Raw genomic sequence first — 12566 nt, forward strand, 5'->3', positions numbered from 1 at the left:
TTCGATATTGGTGATGGACAATGTCAGGTAAATTTGCAGACAAAAGCTGACAAGGCTCTTGGGTATGAAGTCTGTGGTTGAAGGGATCATTCACAATTGAAATAAGTGTGCACTGGTTCAGTTGCATCTTGTTGAGTGCATCTGGGGTAGGACTCCTGGAGATGTTTTGCTCAGGAAGTGTCACCTCATGGGATGATATGGTGGGGAAAGTTTCTGAGTGCATTTGATGAGCTGTTACCTTGTGACTGTAGGCACAGTTGGGATAGACAGTGAATATTGATCATTAGCTGCCTCTGAATGAGTGCTGGAGATTAAAGAGGATATCTGGCAGAAATTCTGTCCACTGAGAACATTGGGATGAATCACTAATACATGATGTGTCTTTTGAATGTGTGTGTAAACTTATGCTGGCAAATACTATAATTCAACTCTTGCACTTTGTTATTCCTTTGGATAGCGTCACACATGGGTACACATTGTTGCCATATCACTTCTGTTACTGGTCTCTCACTGGTTCATCACATACATGTCTCACATGGGTACACATAGTTGCCATATCACTTCCGTTACTAGTCTCTCACTGGTTCATCACATACATGTCTCACATAGGTACACATAGGTACACATAGGTACACATAGTTGCCATCTCACTTCTGTTACTGGTCTCTCACTGGTTCATCACATACATGTCTCACATGGGTACACATAGTTGCAATCTCACTTCTGTTACTGGTCTCTCACTGGTTCATCACATACATGTCTCACATGTGTACACATAGTTGCCATCTCACTTCTGTTACTGGTCTCTCACTGGTCCATCACATACATGTCTCACATGGGTACACATAGTTGCCATCTCACTTCTGTTACTGGTCTCTCACTGGTTCATCACATACATGTCTCACATAGGTACACATTGTTGCAATATCACTTCCATTACTGGTCTCTCACTGGTTCATCACATACATGTCTCACATAGGTACACATAGTTGCCATATCACTTCTGTTACTGGTCTCTCACTGGTTCATCACATACATGTCTCACATGCGTACACATAGTTGCCATCTCAATTTCATTACTGGTCTCTCACTGGTTCATCACATACATGTCTCACATGCGTACACATAGTTGCCATCTCACTTTCATTACTGGTCTCTCACTGGTTCATCACATACATGTCTCACATGGGTACACATTGTTGCCATATCACTTCCGTTACTGGTCTCTCACTGGTTCATCACATACATGTCTCACATAGGTACACATTGTTGCCATATCACTTCTGTTACTGGTCTCTCACTGGTTCATCACATACATGTCTCACATAGGTACACATAGTTGCCATCTCACTTTCATTACTGGTCTCTCACTGGTTCATCACATACATGTCTCACATGCGTACACATAGTTGCCATCTCACTTTCATTACTGGTCTCTCACTGGTTCATCACATACATGTCTCACATAGGTACACATAGGTACACATAGTTGCCATCTCACTTCTGTTACTGGTCTCTCACTGGTTCATCACATACATGTCTCACATGGGTACACATAGTTGCAATCTCACTTCTGTTACTGGTCTCTCACTGGTTCATCACATACATGTCTCACATGTGTACACATAGTTGCCATCTCACTTCTGTTACTGGTCTCTCACTGGTCCATCACATACATGTCTCACATGGGTACACATAGTTGCCATCTCACTTCTGTTACTGGTCTCTCACTGGTTCATCACATACATGTCTCACATAGGTACACATTGTTGCCATATCACTTCCGTTACTGGTGTTCTCACTGGTTCATCACATACATGTCTCACATGCGTACACATAGTTGCCATCTCACTTTCATTACTGGTCTCTCACTGGTTCATCACATACATGTCTCACATGCGTACACATAGTTGCCATCTCACTTTCATTACTGGTCTCTCACTGGTTCATCACATACATGTCTCACATGGGTACACATAGTTGCCATCTCACTTCTGTTACTGGTCTCTCACTGGTTCATCACATACATGTCTCACATAGGTACACATTGTTGCAATATCACTTCCATTACTGGTCTCTCACTGGTTCATCACATACATGTCTCACATAGGTACACATAGTTGCCATATCACTTCTGTTACTGGTCTCTCACTGGTTCATCACATACATGTCTCACATGCGTACACATAGTTGCCATCTCACTTTCATTACTGGTCTCTCACTGGTTCATCACATACATGTCTCACATGCGTACACATAGTTGCCATCTCACTTTCATTACTGGTCTCTCACTGGTTCATCACATACATGTCTCACATAGGTACACATAGGTACACATAGGTACACATAGTTGCCATCTCACTTCTGTTACTGGTCTCTCACTGGTTCATCACATACATGTCTCACATAGGTACACATTGTTGCCATATCACTTCCGTTACTGGTCTCTCACTGGTCCATTACATACATGTCTCACATGGGTACACATAGTTGCCATCTCACTTCTGTTACTGGTCTCTCACTGGTTCATAACATACATGTCTCACATAGGTACACATTGTTGCCATATCACTTCCGTTACTGGTCTCTCACTGGTCCATTACATACATGTCTCACATGGGTACACATAGTTGCCATCTCACTTCTGTTACTGGTCTCTCACTGGTTCATAACATACATGTCTCACATAGGTACACATAGTTGCCATATCACTTCCATTACTGGTCTCTCACTGGTTCATCACATACATGTCTCACATAGGTACACATAGGTACACATAGGTACACATAGTTGCCATCTCACTTCTGTTACTGGTCTCTCACTGGTCCATCACATACATGTCTCACATAGGTACACATAGTTGCCATATCACTTCCATTACTGGTCTCTCACTGGTTCATCACATACATGTCTCACATAGGTACACATAGGTACACATAGGTACACATAGTTGCCATCTCACTTCTGTTACTGTTCTCTCACTGTTCCATCACATACATGTCTCACATAGGTACACATTGTTGCCATATCACTTCTGTTACTGGTCTCTCACTGGTTCATAACATACATGTCTCACATAGTTGCCATCTCACTTCTGTTACTGGTCTCTCACTGGTTCATCACATACATGTCTCACATAGGTACACATAGTTGCTATCTCACTTCTGTTACTGGTCTCTCACTGGTTCATCACATACATGTCTCACATGGGTACACATAGTTACTGTGTCATACGGAAAGATTTTGATTGTTTCCCTACCTGCTGCTCGGCATTAAGCGGGTAAAACAAGCACTGTCTGGTTTTGATACAAATACTGTGTCTAAGTGGGATATCCATGTAAACTGCAAACATGGTATCTCATCAGTGGGCGAGCACTACAACACACAGACACACACAGACACAGACACACACTGACAGATACACACTGACACAATGACACAAATGCACACTGACACAGACACACAGACACACACTGACACAGAAACACACTGACACAATGACACAATGACACAAATGCACACTGACACAGACACACACTGACACAGATACACACTGACACAATGACACAAATGCACACTGACACAGACACACAGACACACACTGACACAGAAACACACTGACACAATGACACAATGACACAAATGCACACTGACACAGACAGACACAGACACACACTGACACAGAAACACACTGACACAATGATGACACAAATGCACACTGACACAGACACACACTGACACAGACACACACAGGCACTGACACAGACACACACTGATATAGTCAGACACAGACACACTGATACAGGCAGACACAGACACACTGATACAGGCAGACACAGACACACTGACACAGACACACACAGGCACGCACACGCACACACACACACACACACACAGAGACATACTGGCACAGACATATATAGACACAGACACACACTGACACAGACACACACTGACACAGACACACACTGATACCGACACACACTGACACAGACACACACTAATACAGACACACACACTGAAATAGACACTGACACATGCTGACATACACACACTGACACACGCTGACACAGACACATGCTGACACAGACACACATTGACACTGACACACACTAACACAGACACACACACACACACACAAACACTGATAGATACACACTGACACAGACATACATTGACACAGACACACACTGACACAGACACACATTAATACCGACACACACTGACAAAGACACACATTGACACAGACACACACTAACACAGACACACACTGATACAGACACACACTGACAGACACACACACTGAAATAGACACAGACACACACTGACACATGCTGACACAGACACATGCTGACACAGACACACATTGACACAGACGCACACTAACACAGACACAGACACACACACACAAACACTGATAGACACACACTGACACAGACATACTGGCACAGACATACATTGACACAGACGCACACTGACACAGACACACACTGATACCGACACACACTGACACAGACATACTGGCACAGACATACATTGACACAGACGCACACTGACACAGACACACACTGATACCGACACACACTGACACAGACATAGTGGCACAGACATACATTGACACAGACACACACTGACACAGACACACACTGATGCCGACACACACTGACACAGACATACATTGACACAGACACACACTGACACAGACACACACTGACACAGACACAACCCAACACACATGCACGCAAGCACTTACTTCTTTCAATTGTAGTTTCACATTGGTTTGACAGCTGATATTGAATAATCACTTCCACCACTCTCTGTTGATTTTATAATGCTAGTTTTGTGGAACTGACTGTACCAGCTAGGTTACTCTTTACAAACATGTCAAGAGCCAGGACTCATGTCTTGTCTTCAGCACCTGTTATTACAGTCCACTCAATCATGTTAATGCCATCACTAATCACCCTCATACACCAGCATTACTAACATACACGGACCGACAAACAAACCAATTTCATGATTTCATGCCTGGTCAGAAGACAATTGTGCTCCAGCTATATCATGCAGCCAGGGCCCCATGCCATTACATCTACCTCAGCCCTGTTCTCTGTTGGGCTGGATGGCGTAATGACAGACTGCATTCCTAGGGGCTATGAGTCACAAGGTTGAATTAGGTTCACTCCAGCTCCCGTGGGTCTCCTTTCACTCAGCCTGTACTACCTGTGTCTTGGTCAATATCGGCCTGCTGACAGCACATACTCTCTTCCACACTTCCTCAGACACGTGGGATTGCCGAGAAGACTCAATCTATACCAAATGCTTGCTGATTAGTCTTTAACATGCTGGATCAAAAATCAATAAACCTTTATTCATTTCCAAATTGCTAGGAGAAATTAAGAGTAAGGTAAAAATGCCTGTCTCTTTTACTGAGAAAATTTGATTACATCCAAACGTAAAGATTCTAAATAGGCTGAACAAGACACCTCTGAGCCGGAAATCAAGTCACTTAAACTTTGAAAGGTAATTGCATAGTGGCACTTTGATGTATTCAGTTGTAAGAAACAAAAAAAATCGTGAATACATATGTAACCGATGCAGAATTGATCTGTGTCACAGAATTCTTGAAAGCCTTATACTTTCTGATATAACTGACACATAACAGGGATTTACCAGATGTGAAATCTCTGTATCCTATACCCATACAGAAATGGATGCAAAAAAAATAATACAGAGTGCATCCTCTAGGTCAGACTTGTTTTGTGAATGTTTAGAAATGAATGCTGCTATTTCATAACTTGGGTACCACTTAAAGTTAATTTGCTTACACACATGGTCTTTGTTGATGTAATTTTGTTCAGACAGTAGACTTTAGTGTTAGTGTTATTTTTTTGTCCTTATTTACACATGAAATATTGCTGCTAACTTCAACCATTTTTTATGGTCTGTCTTTATTGCCATTTTAAACTGTTAACTGCTACAGTGCCATGATACTATTTTTTACATTTCTCTGGGACCTCCATTTTGTAAATAGGGACCCCAGTTTGATAACTTGGTACCCCTATAATTCAAGGCTTTCAGTCCCCTGGACCTCCAAATATATCAGACAGGTAAGTCCCTGACAAACACCAGAAGCCCTGTGATTCATATGCCATGCCAGGATTTTGGAGTAGGCTAGTGTTTAAAGCGTCAGCTCATCATGCTGAAGACCCAGGTTCAATTCCCAACATGGGTACGATATGTGAAACCCATTTCTTGTGTGCCCCCTCGGGATACTGCTGGAATATTGCTAAAAGCTGCGTAGAACCTCACTCGCTCACTCATATGTCCTGCCTCTACATAATTTGGTTTCTACTGTTTAATTTTGCTTGTGACTGAAAATTCACAATTATACAATCACATATCTTGCATTTCTGGTCCTGTCTGAAGACCAGGAAGTAATTTGCCCTGATTAGCAATACTACTTATCATGCTTATACCATGTGCAACACAATCCCATCATGTCATGGCATTTACATCATTTTGAAGTTCTCACATTGCTAGTTCCACCATGACCAGTGGCCTATCAGATATTGTCATGTCTGTAGGCAGGAATGGAAAAATCTATAAGATATAATGAGATATATGAGCATAGAGACATTAAATATTGGCAGGCAGAAATGAATCGGTCCCTTTCACTGGGTTCATTCAGAGACTGAAGTTCAGCAATAAACATCATGTGTTCATATCGCTGAACAAACTGTCAAACTTAGCCGTGTTTTTGGAGTTGCTTAAAGGCAGGATCAGGGTTCAGTTCCACAGAGATATATGCACCAGGACTGTCATAAGTCTGTGTTCCAGTATCGGAGTTCAGATCATCTTAGCACTACAATCTCTGGAGGTTTCTCACTGCTTTAAAACTGGAATTGTTTTGTTTTTTATCAAGCAACATGAATAGAAGGCATTTTTTATTAGTTCAATGAACACTGTAAGTCAGCCTCATTTGTCGCCTGAGTTAACGAGAGCACACAGTTAAATAAAAACACACCTGTTGGACCTCCGGCCATTTGTCTCCCGCCCTATGGGCTGCCAAGATACCGTACTCACAGCTGGGATCTCATGCTATGTGAGTGCTGGCTATTTTTTCCCTTTTTACATCGATGGTTTGTTTAGTAAAGGAAAACATGAGTAAAAGGATCTATTTTTCATTTGTAGGCCCAATGAGTTCATTATCTGGTTTTAGAGAATTTTTCACTAAAACATATAAAGACAGAAAAGTAAGTAACAAACAATAAGTATTGGTCAATAGAGCAGTGATGGGTTATTATGATGGCTGTACTTGCTGGATCCAAGACTTGGGTAATGGTGGTCTTACTTATAATATAGACATGGTCTAATGGATAGAGCGTCTGACTGGGAGCGGACGGACAGGGGTTCAATCCTGGGATTTTATAGTATATTCCAGTCATATTTGCTATGTAATGTGTTATAATATTCTGGGGATTTTATTCAAACAACTTCCATTTGTAAAATCAAATGACAAATGTTTTCTTTATATTCCAGAGGATTGAACATGCAACGTTCGTATCTGTAGCCCAGTAAGTGTACCACTAGGCTACAGAGGCGTTGATAAATCACAATGTCTTTTCAAGAACTATAGGCCAGCAACAGACATTTTACGCCTGTTTCCTAAAGTTCAAGGAAAGTCTGTTTGAAACATAAAACTGTTGATAAATGGTTTTTTTAAGTTTCTTTTTTTCAGTTCATAAGTTAGATAAAACACTTCCCCTAGGGTTTTTATGATATTAAAAACCCTTATCCTTGGGATAATACCTCAGGGTTGATGCCCCTCGGCTTAATCCCGCAGATGTGGGTCTTATATATCATAAATACCCTCGGACATGCTTTATCCTACACTTAAAATATCCTGGAAAAGCACTGGAATTTGTTTTACAGTTCTTGAAAAGTGCTAGATTGTGAACAAAATCTGTATAATAAAATTGCAACTGAAAATTATTATTGATCAAGTTTTAATGCGTTGTTGACATCCTGTCGCTTACACCATGTAAAGAAAGAAAGTCTTCTTCTAATTCGATTGTGCATTGCATTACTGAATATAGTGTTATTAGCATTATCATGAGCAGCACTTGAAACTCTAGACTGGTTCCTGTTCCTGCGGACCGCCTCCGTGGTCTAGTGGTAGAGCGTCCGCCCGGAGAGCGGAAGGTCCGGGGTTCGATCCCCGGCCGCGTCATACCAAAAGAAGTAAAAAGATGGTACTTATTGTTACCCTGTCTGGCGCTCGGCATTAAGGGGCTAAAACAAGGACTGGTTGGCTCAGAGTCAGTATACTGTGTCTTAGTGGGGTATTCATGTAAACTGCGGCATGAGCTAGCACTATAAATTGGCATCAGTCCGGACTAGTACAAGCAGCCACACAAACACACACATGTACATGCACGTTGCTATATAAGTGAAATAATCTTGGACGTGACGTTAAACCCCATTTCACCTCACCTCCCGTTCCTGCGACAGACCAAACAGAGGGTCTGGGAACCAGTCAAATTGTGTTTAAATCATGGGGAAGTGTGTTTCTAATCTCACGTCTTTCAAAGTACCAGTGGGTGCATGAAACAAAAGACAGAAACAAGGCAGGGCGTTACTGCTGCAGGAAGGAAATTGATATTGGTGTGATGGGGAAACTGTGTGAAAGACACACAGACAAAGCAGTCGTTACCAGGAAAACTGTCAGTCGTTGTTGGGATTAAATTTACAGTATTTGGGGCATGGTTAATCAGGAAAAAAGGGCTTGAAAAGTGCCTCAAAAGTGCTTTGATTTAGAGTCTGAATGGTATGAACCCTTTCTTGCTCTTACTGATTACATGTGGGCCGCCATTGTGTTATTCACTGCATGGGTGTCTGTAATGTTGATGGCAGCATTGTTACCAGTTTGCAGAAGCAAAGCAACAAGTTAGTCTTCAGTGGCATTGGTCAAATGTAAATATCCACCTTAAACAGCAGAGTAGTAACATTGCAGACACCTCAGACCCATTATCATCTGTTGTTCACCATTGATATGATTCTAGTGGTATCTCTTGCAAGCAATGATTTCTTATAACTGTTCAAAATCAAATTTTAACACTCAATGCTCTCTCTAAATGGTTTCATTTTAAAATATCTATATATATTCATCTGAATGTGCAGGCTGTTAAAAAGTGATAGTCTCATGGCATTACAAAGGACCAAATGGAAAAGTTTTCAAAACCTGGACCATGCAATTAGACATTCTGGCAGCCACACCGGCAGTCAGACTGTCAAGCAATAAGACATTGTGGCAGCCATACCAGCACTCAGACTGTCAAGCAATTAGACATTCTGGCAGCCACACCGGCAGTCAGACTGTCAAGCAATAAAACATTGTGGCAGCCACACCAGCAGTCAGCCTGTCAAGCAATTAGACAGTCAGTAAGACAGTCAAGCAATTAGATAATTTGTCAGCCACACCGGCAGTAAGCCTGTCAAGCAATTAGACAGTCAGTCAGACTGTCCAGCAGCCACACAGGCACTCAGACTGTCAAGCAGCCACACAGGCAGTCAGACTGTCAAGCAGCCACACAGGCAGTCAGACTGTCAAGCAGCCACACAGGCAGTTAGACTGTCAAGCAGCCACACAGGCAGTCAGACTGTCAAGCAGCCACACAGACAGTCAGACTGCCAAGCAATTAGACATTCAGGCAGCCACACAGGCAGTCAGGCTGTCAAACTATTAGACAGACAGTCAAACAGTCAAGCAATTAGACAGTCATACTGTCCAGAAATTAGACATTCAGGCAGCCACATAGACAGTCAGACTGGCAAGCAATTAGACATTCAGGCAGCCACACAGGCACTCAGACTGTCAAACGATCAGACAGACAGTCAGACTGTCAAGCAGCCACACAGGCACTCAGACTGTCAAGCGATCAGACAGACAGTCAGACTGTCAAACAATTAGACATTCAGGCAGGCACACAGGCAGTCAGACTGTCGAGCAATTAGACAGACAGTCGGACAGTCAAGTAATTAGACATTCAGGCAGCCACACAGGGAGTCAGACTATAAGCAATTAGACATTCAGGCAGGCACACAGGCAGTCAGACTGTCGAGCAATTAGACAGACAGTCGGACAGTCAAGTAATTAGACATTCAGGCAGCCACACAGGCAGTCAGACAGTCAAGCAATTCGACAACAGACAGGGACACAGGCAGTCAGACTGTAAGCAATTAGACAGACAGCCATACTGTCAAGCAATTACACATTCAGACAGGCACACGTGGAGTCAGACTGTCAAGCAATGAGGCAGTCAGACTGTCAAGCAAATAGACATTCAGGCAGGCACACAGGCAGTCAGACTGTCAAGCAATTAGACAGACTGTCAAGCAGCCACACAGGCACTCAGACTGTCAAGCAGCCACACAGGCAGTCAGACTGTCAAGCGGTCAGACAGACAGTCAGACTGTCAAACAATTAGACATTCAGGCAGCCACATAGACAGTCAGACTGGCAAGCAATTAGACATTCAGGCAGCCACACAGGCACTCAGACTGTCAAACGATCAGACAGACAGTCAGACTGTCAAGCAGCCACACAGGCACTCAGACTGTCAAGCGATCAGACAGACAGTCAGACTGTCAAACAATTAGACATTCAGGCAGGCACACAGGCAGTCAGACTGTCGAGCAATTAGACAGACAGTCGGACAGTCAAGTAATTAGACATTCAGGCAGCCACACAGGGAGTCAGACTATAAGCAATTAGACATTCAGGCAGGCACACAGGCAGTCAGACTGTCGAGCAATTAGACAGACAGTCGGACAGTCAAGTAATTAGACATTCAGGCAGCCACACAGGCAGTCAGACAGTCAAGCAATTCGACAACAGACAGGGACACAGGCAGTCAGACTGTAAGCAATTAGACAGACAGCCATACTGTCAAGCAATTACACATTCAGACAGGCACACGTGGAGTCAGACTGTCAAGCAATGAGGCAGTCAGACTGTCAAGCAAATAGACATTCAGGCAGGCACACAGGCAGTCAGACTGTCAAGCAATTAGACAGACTGTCAAGCAGCCACACAGGCACTCAGACTGTCAAGCAGCCACACAGGCAGTCAGACTGTCAAGCGGTCAGACAGACAGTCAGACTGTCAAACAATTAGACATTCAGGCAGCCACATAGACAGTCAGACTGGCAAGCAATTAGACATTCAGGCAGCCACACAGGCACTCAGACTGTCAAACGATCAGACAGACAGTCAGACTGTCAAGCAGCCACACAGGCACTCAGACTGTCAAGCGATCAGACAGACAGTCAGACTGTCAAACAATTAGACATTCAGGCAGGCACACAGGCAGTCAGACTGTCGAGCAATTAGACAGACAGTCGGACAGTCAAGTAATTAGACATTCAGGCAGCCACACAGGGAGTCAGACTATAAGCAATTAGACATTCAGGCAGGCACACAGGCAGTCAGACTGTCGAGCAATTAGACAGACAGTCGGACAGTCAAGTAATTAGACATTCAGGCAGCCACACAGGCAGTCAGACAGTCAAGCAATTCGACAACAGACAGGGACACAGGCAGTCAGACTGTAAGCAATTAGACAGACAGCCATACTGTCAAGCAATTACACATTCAGACAGGCACACGTGGAGTCAGACTGTCAAGCAATGAGGCAGTCAGACTGTCAAGCAAATAGACATTCAGGCAGGCACACAGGCAGTCAGACTGTCAAGCAGCCACACAGGCACTCAGACTGTCAAGCAGCCACACAGGCAGTCAGACTGTCAAGCGATCAGACAGACAGTCAGACTGTCAAACAATTAGACATTCAGGCAGCCACATAGACAGTCAGACTGGCAAGCAATTAGACATTCAGGCAGCCACACAGGCACTCAGACTGTCAAACGATCAGACAGACAGTCAGACTGTCAAGCAGCCACACAGGCACTCAGACTGTCAAGCGATCAGACAGACAGTCAGACTGTCAAACAATTAGACATTCAGGCAGGCACACAGGCAGTCAGACTGTCGAGCAATTAGACAGACAGTCAGACAGTCAAGTAATTAGACATTCAGGCAGCCACACAGGGAGTCAGACTATAAGCAATTAGACATTCAGGCAGGCACACAGGCAGTCAGACTGTCGAGCAAGTAGACAGACAGTCGGACAGTCAAGTAATTAGACATTCAGGCAGCCACACAGGCAGTCAGACAGTCAAGCAATTCGACAACAGACAGGGACACAGGCAGTCAGACTGTAAGCAATTAGACAGACAGCCATACTGTCAAGCAATTACACATTCAGACAGGCACACGTGGAGTCAGACTGTCAAGCAATGAGGCAGTCAGACTGTCAAGCAAATAGACATTCAGGCAGGCACACAGGCAGTCAGACTGTCAAGCAATTAGACAGACTGTCAAGCAGCCACACAGGCACTCAGACTGTCAAGCAGCCACACAGGCAGTCAGACTGTCGAGCGGTCAGACAGACAGTCAGACTGTCAAACAATTAGACATTCAGGCAGCCACATAGACAGTCAGACTG

The 12566-nt window shown here is 43.7% G+C and overlaps 1 protein-coding gene across 4 annotated transcripts in view; it reads left to right on the plus strand.

Annotated features, from left to right (window-relative positions):
- LOC124111885 (protein EFR3 homolog B-like) overlaps positions 1–12566 on the plus strand; it is a 98216-nt gene that overhangs the window by 49140 nt on the left and 36510 nt on the right. The gene's annotated exons all lie outside the window — the stretch shown is intronic.

This window comes from Haliotis rufescens, unplaced genomic scaffold (assembly GCF_023055435.1).
Source record: "Haliotis rufescens isolate VD_foot unplaced genomic scaffold, xgHalRufe1.0.p SCAF_2, whole genome shotgun sequence".
In the NCBI taxonomy this organism is placed as follows: domain Eukaryota; kingdom Metazoa; phylum Mollusca; class Gastropoda; order Lepetellida; family Haliotidae; genus Haliotis; species Haliotis rufescens.